Source organism: Oryctolagus cuniculus, chromosome 1 (assembly GCF_964237555.1).
Source record: "Oryctolagus cuniculus chromosome 1, mOryCun1.1, whole genome shotgun sequence".
NCBI lineage: Eukaryota > Metazoa > Chordata > Mammalia > Lagomorpha > Leporidae > Oryctolagus > Oryctolagus cuniculus.
Genome location: NC_091432.1, coordinates 39,468,287 through 39,479,479, shown reverse-complemented (window position 1 = coordinate 39,479,479; position 11,193 = coordinate 39,468,287). Strand labels below are relative to the sequence as shown.

The 11,193-nt window shown below is 38.8% G+C and overlaps 1 pseudogene; it reads left to right on the top strand.

Annotated features, from left to right (window-relative positions):
* The first annotated feature begins 687 nt into the window (after positions 1-687).
* LOC138845935 (large ribosomal subunit protein uL3 pseudogene) lies at positions 688-10,754 on the top strand (annotated as a pseudogene).
* Positions 10,755-11,193: the final 439 nt, after the last annotated feature.

Below are 11,193 nucleotides of genomic sequence, written 5' to 3'. Positions count from 1 at the left end.
TTCAACACATGGATACACACTCAATTCCTGTATGTCAGTTTAAAAAAGTAATTTTACAAATACAATGTGAAATATGGCATTTCCTGAAGAGCTTCACTTATATGATACTCTAAAAATAATAAATATTAGGAATGAGGGGATGTTTTGTGTACTTAAGAGTGACAAATAATTACTTACTATTCTAGCACCAAAACAGTCATAGTGTATTGTATTACTTTAAAGTCTCTAAGAAGTTCTTCTACAAATGAACCTATTTATCCTTCTTGATCCCAATGTTAACCTTGTTGATGAATTAATTTAATAGTGCAATCAACCTTGCCTAGGAAAGAAACCTATTAAACTTCCGAGGAAAGCACTTGGGGAATGCTACTGGAGTAAAAGTGCTGAACCAGCAGCTGGAAGCTCTGGGTTCTACTCCATAAAGGCTTAATCATCCTTCCTGCTTAATGAATTGTTAGGGCTGATTTCTTTTCATCTTTATCATTGTTAGACCTATGATCCATGGAATGGGAAGCAAGTTCCAACCGTGTAAGTACTGCAGACATCATTATTATAGACATTATTTCTGCCCAATATTCAAATCACCTTTCCATTCTGGGTATATGGAGACTAAACTTCTTAGCATTTGGGGGTGGGGAGGGATATTTGTCTAATGTTGACTAATTAAATACAATAATGTATAACAGAATGGGATGTGGCACTTCCAGGCAGAGACCTTGGAAAGCACTTCATGATTCTCCAGTCCGTCCACCAGCAATGCCAGCAATCAAGGAGAAATTCTTATCTTGCACTGGTAAAGCCACAGGACTGAGGAAGCATGGAGTGCTGAATCACTGCTCTGGCAGCTACCCTGGAGAGCTGCCTGGATTTCTACCAGATTTTGTGTTAGTGAGAAATAGCTCAAGGTATTAAATCAATGAAAATATGGGGTTGTTTGTTACCACAGCATTAGCCTAGCCTCTCCTGACTAATAAAGTATAGCAACTGCTTTAATTTAAAAAAAAAATCCGAATTTATTTTTAATGGTTATCCAAACATGATGTTTTATATGACTTTAGGTTCTTGCAATTAAAAGATCATCATAAATGCAGTATGTTAATGCTTTTAACTTCAAATAATGTCTTTTAGGTCACCATTTGAAATGCCAAATTTCAAAGAGAAAATCATAAAACCATGCCTTAGGTCAGTCGCTCCTGATGTCCAAGTAGTTCAAATTGCTTTCCCATATGTTATTCAATTTATGCTCCTGCAGTCCAGGGTTATAGAGAAAGATGTTATTATGCCTGTTTTACTACAATCAGTGTGTAGTGCTCAGAGAGGATTAGTAATTTTTTTCAGATGCCCCAGTGGGAAAAGATGTTTTAATCGTGTCTCCACCTCACCCAATCTGAGTCCCACCTATTCCTTCCTTGAGTTTGCATCATTACACTGTTTGATGAAATTTCCTCTTCAAATATTCTTAGCAATTTTTCTTCGGTTTTGTGTTTCTTTATGCATTTACCAGAAGGAAATTGGACTATGAACGATCTAGCGGTGTTTGAATGAAATATAATTCTGCTCTGAAATGTAACAGGGAATAAAACAACATGGTGACATGTTTTGTTTATTATTTTTATTTTAGCAATCTTCATGTGAATAATTATGTTTATGATAATGAGAGCACCCAGGGAACCAGAACCTGAGGAACAAGAAAGATTTAACATGGAAAGTTTGTCTCTTCCCTACCAAGAGCTCACTCACATTTGTGTAGAAATGAAGGGCATGGATATAGAGGGAATAGACAATGCACAACAATCCAAGGGCATGCATGAGGAACCTTACCAGCTGAACATAGATGTCAACAAACTACAGGATTCTACTTTGGATTATAATAGATAATATATATAAATTTAGTCTCTAAAATCAAGTTTGTGGTAGAATCTCTTCCCAGGTCCGAAGCTAACAGAACAGAGAATTTTGTAGCTTACCTGGTAGCTGCAACATGACAGCTACTCAACTAATTAATGAGGAGAGAAAGGTTGTTGGGTAGATTGGAAGAAGGAGAGAATTAAGAGTGGAAGGTGGGAAGGAAGGATGGAAGGAAGGAAGGAAGGGAAGAAGGGAAGGAGGAAATGGTGCACTTAATTTTCAATTATCCATCCTAAAACAATTTATATGTGATTTTGTGTTTACACATTTACCCAAAAGGAAATCAGACTTCAAATGCTCTAGAGGTATTAAAGTAAAATATAATGCCAATGCTACTGTAATGCTATAGAATATAAAGCTACTCCAAGGTATAAGAGACAATGAATAATGACCACAATTCTGCTATAATTTGAAAAATTCATATAATCAATTTATATGAGGACTCTTCTCTGCCTGTAAGAAAAGAACAATATAATTAATTGAATAAGACTAATAGATACCTATCTTAATAAGCCTCTAATCCTTCCATTTATTTTATATCCAATGACACTCTGTAACTAAACATATTGCTCACTCACCTGAACTATTAAAAAGAATTTTTCTTCTCCCCTTTCTTCTATTAATTCCTGAACAGTTACTATGTTGTAGCCTCTATAATAGGACCATATTTAAATTACATTATTTGATTCTCATACTATCCACAGAATAAAGCCTTAGCTTTCTGGTATATTTACAGTCTCTGTCTAGTGTTTATTTATAACTTCAACTCTACCTGGACACATGGAACAATCAACTACAAGTCAACTCCAGGAGATAAAAGAGGATATTGTATCCACGAAATAAAAAGATTACAGGAAAAAAGGTGAGAAACCCAAAGATATAAGGAAAGAGATAGAGAAGAGGAAAATAAACAAAGTACCTAAAATCAGTTGGAAATTAATATATGATAGCTAAATATAAAATTAGTAAGATATTGAAAATAGGTCAAGGAAATTCTCAACATAAGATATGTACAAGATTTAAAAAGCATAACATATAAAAGAAAAAATATAAGGCAAAAAGCTAAATAAAGACTATCAAATATTTAATTAAGGATATCCAGAAAAGGAAAGAAAACGATGGAAAGGAAATTACCAAAAATGTCATTCACATAAATATTCTCAAACTGAAGGGCATGGAACTCCAGATTGATATCACTCAGGGTACCCAGCTAGTCACCCATGGTTTACTGAAAATATTGTCTCTGTACAAGCTAGAACACTGTTACAAGTTGTCATGCAAAAGCTATTATGCAAATAAGAAGAGTCTGCAGGACACATATTAGGGAGTGCACCTGGACTCAGCATTTGTAGAGCAGAATGAATGAGCAGGATTGAAGAGAACAACTGAGATGTGGTAAAGTCTTAGTGAAGAGCTGTAACTTTTGGAGTTGGAATTTCCCTTCAGAATCATCCCTAACTGAAGGAAGAAGATAGGCCCATACATCCAGAGTTAATCAGTCATTGATTGTGGGTTTTTCCTGGAAGGGGATATGAGTATTGTGTGGCAATTTTTTTCAGCCCAGTGCAGAGAGATCTCTGCTGAAGGCTGTCATCCAGTAGTTCCTCCCACAACTGGTACTGAGTGTTTTATTCCTGAAGGGGAACTGGATGGCACATTATAGTATCTATCATAGGAACCACCCAGTCAGAGTGCACCATCACTTATATGTCATTCCCATGTGTGTGCATGCACTGTCTCAATGTCAAGTTTTACCTGGCATTTTGACTGGAGTAATATCAAATATCCTAAAGCCCAGTGTTGTCAGTGTTAGAATATCTGGGTTCAGAGAAGATCCAACACAAAAAAACCAAAAACTTACCTTCCCATTCCTCCTTAGCAGTAATTTTCTTGAACAAATAAGTAGGTGAGTCAAGATAGAAGACAGGGTGCCAGGACCACAGTCTTAAGTCTAAATTGGGATGGGCATGGAGGCAGCCTGTAGGCTCATATTAGCAGATGACTGCTACATTAAGTCTGTCAACATCACTGCCGCACAATATTGCCTCTGATTCCTCCAGATGTGGACAACTGAGAAACTGAAACAGAGAGAGGGAAAGACCAGTGACCGCAAAGTTCCCAGTTTAGAAACCATAACCTTGATTCAGAAAGAGATATCCCATCACTTCTGCCATGTGTGATTTGTTAGATGGAGTGAATAATTTCAGACTGCACCCGAAAGGACGAGAATGCACAAAAGCAGGAGCACCAAGAGGAGCGGATCTTTAGGGACCCTTGCAAGGGCTTCTTAGCGCAATCAGAATGATAGCAACTGAGCCATTTCTGTAGAACAGGTCATCCAGATTTGAGCAAAGATGAGGCATCTAAGAGAAAAACATCAACAAGGAACTAAGAAACTACTTGGTACATATGATACATATATCAACATATGTGAAAAAATATTGAAACTGTGTTGTATTTTAAAGGCATGATTGAAAATTTAATAGGAATTTTAATAAATAAAAAGAAATAAGCATAAAACAGGTAGTTAACCTGAGGAAAAAAGCAAAGCATGTAATAAAGAAAACATAATCATTGTACATTATCTGGCTTAGTAGCAAAGAAACTTAGATGTAATAAGGTAAATGATTTATTCATTTAACCAAGTTGTGCAACAGTTATATTCAAAGGATAGAGACTAAAAAGTTGGGGGAATGGAGATTAAACATAAAGATTACACATAACTTAAATCATCAACTACCAAAATAGGCCATGAGATAATCTCTAAAGTTAACACTAAGTTGTCGCTCCCCCTCTTCAAGGAGGAACGACACAGGACCCTGCGCTGTTCTTTCGTCTGCTTGGCCCTCCCCGGGTTTGCTGCTGGTTCTTCCCGGGTTGGCTACTATCCCTTCCACCTCCGTGGAAGGGCAGTTCCCCCTGCCACATTCCCCACTTCCGCAGGGGAGCGGCACACCGCCGGCCGGCTCTCTTCGGGGGCTGCACAGGTGTTCCTTCAGCTAGATGTTCCCCTTAGATGTTCCCCATAGATGTTCCTCGTGCATGCCGTCTCTCTCCTCCTTTATAGTCCTCCTCCGCCAATCCTAACTCGGCTGCCCACACGCCGAGTACGCTGCTCTCCTCCAATCAGGAGCAAGTCCTACAGTTTATTAGCTGAACTGGAGGCAGCTGTGTGGAAGCTGTTTACTTCTCTCCCAGCGCCATATTGTGGGAGAGCAGATGCATAGAATAAGTCTTAATTCCAGTAACTCAGTCCAGTCCGGGCTGCTCCCCACACTAAGTTGATTAATAATCTATAAAATCTACAAGTGAAGAAAATCCAGTATTCTTATATTATTTAGAAATAAAAAATTTCAGAATTGTCAAAATTCATTTGACAATTTTTCATTTTAAGACATGAAAATATCATTGACTTGATGGTTTTAAAAATTTAAATTATAACAAAAAAATAACTATATGTTTAGGTGATAGAAATACAAAATTAATGTAGTAACAAACAAACAAAAGAACCCAAATGTATTAAGTCTGAATGTATTTCAGGCAGAGTGTTAGTTAAAAAGGAGTAAAGATGAATAAAGAACCTCCCTAACTTGCAATCTAACAGTACCCATGACATAATCAGGAAAGTTTTTTATTTTGTTTTAATTTTTTATAATTGCCTTTGCAAAAAAAAAAAAAAGTGGTCTTGTCAAGGTTTATTTCTTCCTACTAAAATTGGAGTTCTGATTAATGGAAGTCTCACATTCACTGAGTTTTAACTACTCAGAATTCTCTCTCCTTTTTTTTTTTTTTTTTTTTTTTGACAGGCAGAGTTAGACAGTGAGAGAGAGGGAGACAGAGAGAAAGGTCTTCCTTCCGTTGGTTCACCGCCCAAATAGCCATATGGCCAGCATGCTGCGCCGATCCAAAGCCAGAAACCAGGTGCTTCCTCTTGGTCTCCCATGCACATGCAGGTTCCAAGTACTTGGGCCATCCTCCACTGCACTCCCGGGCCACAGCAGAAAGCTGGCCTGGAAGAGGAGCAACCGGGACAGAATCCAGTGCCCCAACCGGGACTAGAACCCAGTGTGTTGGCGCCGCAGGCAGAGGATTAGCCTAGTGAGCCGCAGCGCCGGCCTCTCTCTCCATTTTTCCCTCCCTTTACTTTTCCCTATAATTTTCGCAGCAGAGTCACCTTCCACTAAAGACCCAGAGCAGAGAATTGACCTCATCCTTGTACTCAAAATGAGATACCTGAAAAAGTAATTAGACTCAATTTCAGGTGAGCTTGAAGGAACCTGCACTGGGGGAGGCTCTGCAAACTTGCCTGTACTGCTTAGCAAACTGTGCTGGAGCTAGCAGATTGTGCTCTGGGTCTAAGCCACTGATCACATCTGAAGTGTTATCCTGGAACCCCAGAGAAAGACAGGAATGTGTTCATTGGAAAATGTGTTTTCACCATAAATCTAAGAAAGGATAAACTGTAAACTAGTTAACACTCTGCCTCCAGGCAGCGGGTGAGATATTAAAGTGAGCTGGTGATAGCTCTTATAAATACTATTTCCATGACAGAGCAATTGGAGGAGCACAAACAGAATGTCAAATACCAACAGTTGGCAAGTTAAGAGATAACCTTAACCTTTAATTTTTCCTGGGGCTGTATGTAGTCTGGCGAGAAAACTGTCTGCTGGAATAACAGAAAATAGGAATTTAAAGCCTATTTATCCACAGAAAATTGACTTCTCCAGGGATTCAATGGTTTAATTAGTCTGTCTTCTTAATAACTGCTACAAAGAAATCACTAATATTTGTATTACTTGTGGTATCATGAAAATAAATTACAGATTATTGGTTCATATAATAGATAAAGAATATAAAAAATACCAGGCTAGGCCCCACCCATTCCAGTGAACCTAGAATCAGTTAGGGTGCAGCTTTGACACTGATGATCTTAATAAGACCCCAGGTAATTCCGATGTGGTTTACACTGCATGAGTGAGTGTGAAGAATGGGAAATATATGCTTGGAAAAGCATGGGGAACTACAACACAACAGCCTTTCATTTACCAGTTGGGAGACCTTGGGTCAGAAGTTCCATCTCTTTAAGTCTTGATTTCTTCATTTGCAAAATAAATTGAAAGTCTTATCCCTTGTAGGGAAGTTTTAAGGCCCAAGAGAGGGCCTCTAAAACCATTTTGCCAGCTATGGTGCTCTGAACAAATAACAAGTAATTTGAGGTTACTCTGACCCTAGTTCTAAACATGCAATGGGCCAAATAAGAAAACAAAGCAAAACTCACAACCAGTCTAATAGCTTGACTTTCCAGATGAATACACTGCCTGGAAGGAAAGCTCCTAAAGATAAAATATTTGGGCATCAAATTTTGACTCCATATACAGAGCCAAGTATAACCAAATGGAATTACTGAGTGGATTTTTAGGAAGCAGCAAAAAGGGAAAATGATTGAGGAATAAAGACCTCCATAGGAGCCCTAAAATTCCAACCTAAGAAACTGATATATTCTGTTTCAATTTAGACTAGCCCTGCCCTTTGGTTACCAGACTCATACTATTTTGCAAGTAAACTACCTGGAACAGATTGAATGTGTACATGTCAGTTAGAATACTGTTTAATATTTCAATGTGAAGAAATAGTTCCATTATAAGTCTGTGTCTTTATCATGATCACAGTTGGACACCTACAGATGAGAAGCTGAGGAAAGAATGGTATGGCAGCCATGAAGGATATGAGACCAAAAGTCTGGTCCCAAAGCCTGGACCAAAGAGTCATTGTTAACCAATATTCCAGGGACTGTCCAAAATAAAAAACTGAGTCTGTGTGCCAAGCTCTCTATACTCAGCTTCTCAGCCCTCAGCTTCTACACATCATCTGCTGGGTTTCTGTCATTATCTTTTGATGTTCAAGAGTCTGAACATCACAAGAACAAAAGGGAAACAAGGAACCTGTGAATCCTTTCTGGAGTTGATAACGTATCCGCTGGATTTTGGAGATAGATAAGACTGAATAGGTGGAACACAGAGGGTGTGTTAAAGCAGTAAACAACCTGACTCCAGGAACATTTGAAGGCAGGTTTAAGACAACGTTATTTGTAATCTGTCTTAAAGCAAGAAGGGGCAGATTGTGTATGAGTGATAATAGTTCCAGGAGTGATCAGCATAATGGTGGTATTTTTCTCTACCATATCCCTAAGGGTAGATAGCTTCCAGTAAAGCTGCTTAGAGAGATTCATGGTTTTTAGAGGAGAAAACAAATAACCTTCTACTGTAAAGTGCAAGCATTTTTATACTTTTATTTGATATCTATCATTTTTTAGTATCTTCTCTGAGGGAGGTTCTATGCCAGATATTGAACTACCGTTGCTAGACAATTCATAGTTCCTGTCCTCAAGCAGTTGACAATAATCCTACCATTTAGCAAACACAGGGCAGTGTGCTGAACAAGCTATGTGGCCTCGGACAAGTGACTTTCTTTCTTAGAAATTCCAATTTTGAAATTTTGGATTGGAGTAATGTTTATATCCACTTCATAGGGTGGTCAAGAGTATTTAATAAGATAATCCTTACAAACCACTCAGCACTGTGCCAAGGACATAATAAGCACTCTATAAACATTAATTATTGTTAATCCTAATCTTATCAGCAAGCTTGGTTAGGGAAAGAATGGAAAAAAAAAGGATAAAGGGAAGGTTATTTTCTAGCACCGTTAGCACTCAACCAGCAGGCTCTCCTGACCAAATAAATGAGCATGCTTCTGGCTGGAGTCCACAACGCTAACCTCGCCACTTCAACCTTTAAGCTTTTCCCTGAGAACTGTACTCTTAGAGCCGATGAAATGCAACTGGTCATGCTCAAAGTTTAAGCCCACCATTTCGCCTGCCATATGCCTGACATATGTGTTCCCATTGTAAACAACCATGCATGAAAAGAAAAATTAAATAAAATGACAGTTGTTGCCTTTCCAGTTGAAGGGAGGGGCAACCTACAACGCAGAGATTGTCATTTACAAGAAGTAAAAGGAGCCCTTGGACTGCTCATGCAGCAGTGTTTCCAGCTGGACACAGCAGCTGTGGGCCAGATGGCCGTTTGTGGGCAGATTGGGGCTGGGAACGTAAGCACAGCTTGATGATGAGGAGGAGCAAATACAAAACAAAACTTACTTTCCTTTGGAAACTATTGCCTCAGCTTGCTGAGGGAATTTACCTCATCAGTCACCACAGTCAAAGGGAAGATGATTAACAAGAGAAACTGAAGGTGAGTCGTCCCTTCTTGTCCTCAAAGAATACCTGTGGACTCCTTCAGATCTCATTTCTGGCACTGAGTCAGGTGAAAGGTTGAGTTCTTTCTCTGATGATTCAAAGATAATATGATCTTGGAAATCAATGTCTTTGGTGTATGGAGATTTACCATTGTTAAAGAGAAAGTTCTTTGAGATCAGGTGAATTCAAGGCTGAAATTTTCGGCTTCATCATGCTGATAGAGATCACTTCCTTTGAGAACTGCAGGCCAAGAATCACATCTTAGTGACTTTTAATATAGGGTGACACTATGATGTGTTCAATAAATGCTGTGTGTGTGTTTTTGGAGTAGGGAGAGTGAGAAAGAGGGAGAGAGAAACAATTGGAGAGGAAGGGAAAGTGGAACATAAGGCAGAAAGGGTATGGGAAAATGGAAGAAAGGAGCAAAGTAAATTCAGGAAGGGGCACAGATTTCCTGATAGATGTAAACATGGGAACATTTCACTCTCCTGAGCAGATGATTAAAGAGTGATTAAAAACTGACAATGGTTTGTCCCAAAAATATCAGTACAAATGGTCAATGTGTATATATTAGTCCCAGGAATGATATTGATTATTATATAGGGGATTGCAACTAATAGAAATGTGATGCTTTCCATACCACCTTTAAAAAGAGATTGAAAGCACCCAATTATTTAAAATTGCAGTTTAAAATAATAAATTATTATTAATAATAATTTAACTCATCACATTTATTCTGTATTAGCTGTAATTTTCTATATAATAATCAACATTGAAATACTCTCTTGTTTCTCAAAACATAATAAACTTGATCACCTTTCTCTGACATTTTTGGATAACATTTGTTGCTATAAACAACAAAAACACAGAGATGCAGGGCTTGGGCTTATATTCTTTAATTATGACTATATTGGTTCCACAGCAGATTTAGAAGCAGGATCTCACTGGAAGTTCTCTGTTCCCAGACATGGGATCCTGGGCTTCATGCCTCAGAATCACAGCAATAGACCTCACAGGTAAGTAAATTTCCAAGCCTGTGTACCTCACAGCCTTCCTGGGCTACAAGACCAACATGACTCACATCTGTGAATATTTGATATGCTCAGATTCAAGGTGAACCAGAAGGAAGTTGTGGAGGTATGACCGCTGTGGAGATACCGCCCATGGTGGTTGTAGGCATTATGGGTTACATGGAACCTGCTTGAAGCCAACAGACCTTTAAGACCATCTTTGCCAAGTGTATCATTGATGAGTGCAAAAGGCACTTTTACAAGAACTGGCATAAATTGAAAAAGAAGTCCTTCACCAAGCATTTCAAGAAATGGTAGGATGACTTCAGAAGGAGCAGTTGAAGAAGGACTTCAACAGCATGGAACATGAGGGAAATAATACCGGGTCGCCAGCATAATCACCCACACCCAGACGTACCTGTTTCCTCTATGGCAGAAGAAAGCCCATGTGATGGAGATCGAGGCACCATAGCTGAGAGACTGAACTGAACACTAGAATGACTGGAGTAGCCTACTCTGTGTCACAGACTGGACAGAAAGACTTCATCAACACACATAAATCAGCAAGAAGACTTGCAAGATTGGGCAGGGCTACTTGATCAAGGACAGCAACCTGATCAAGAATAATGTTTCTACCAACTATAACCTGTCCAACAAAAGCATCAACCTTCTGGATGACTCTGTCCATTATGATGAAGTGACCAATGACTTTGTCATGCTGAAATGCTGTGTGGTGGGGACCAAGTATCAAATGCTGATCGTCTGCTGTTTGGTCTGTATCTATCAACACCCTGTATCTGTATCAACAGATACAGACCAAACAGCAGGTCTATAAGATTGACCTTAAGTTCATCAACACCACCTCCAGGTTTGGCCATCACCACTTCCAGACTGTAGAGGAAAGCAAGACTTTCATGGAATCACTTCAGACAGACCAAGTTGCGAAGGAAGGAGTTTAATGTTAGGAACAGATTGTGCAGCTGGTTGGAACTCAATAAAAGTGACTTTTCAGTGAAAAGA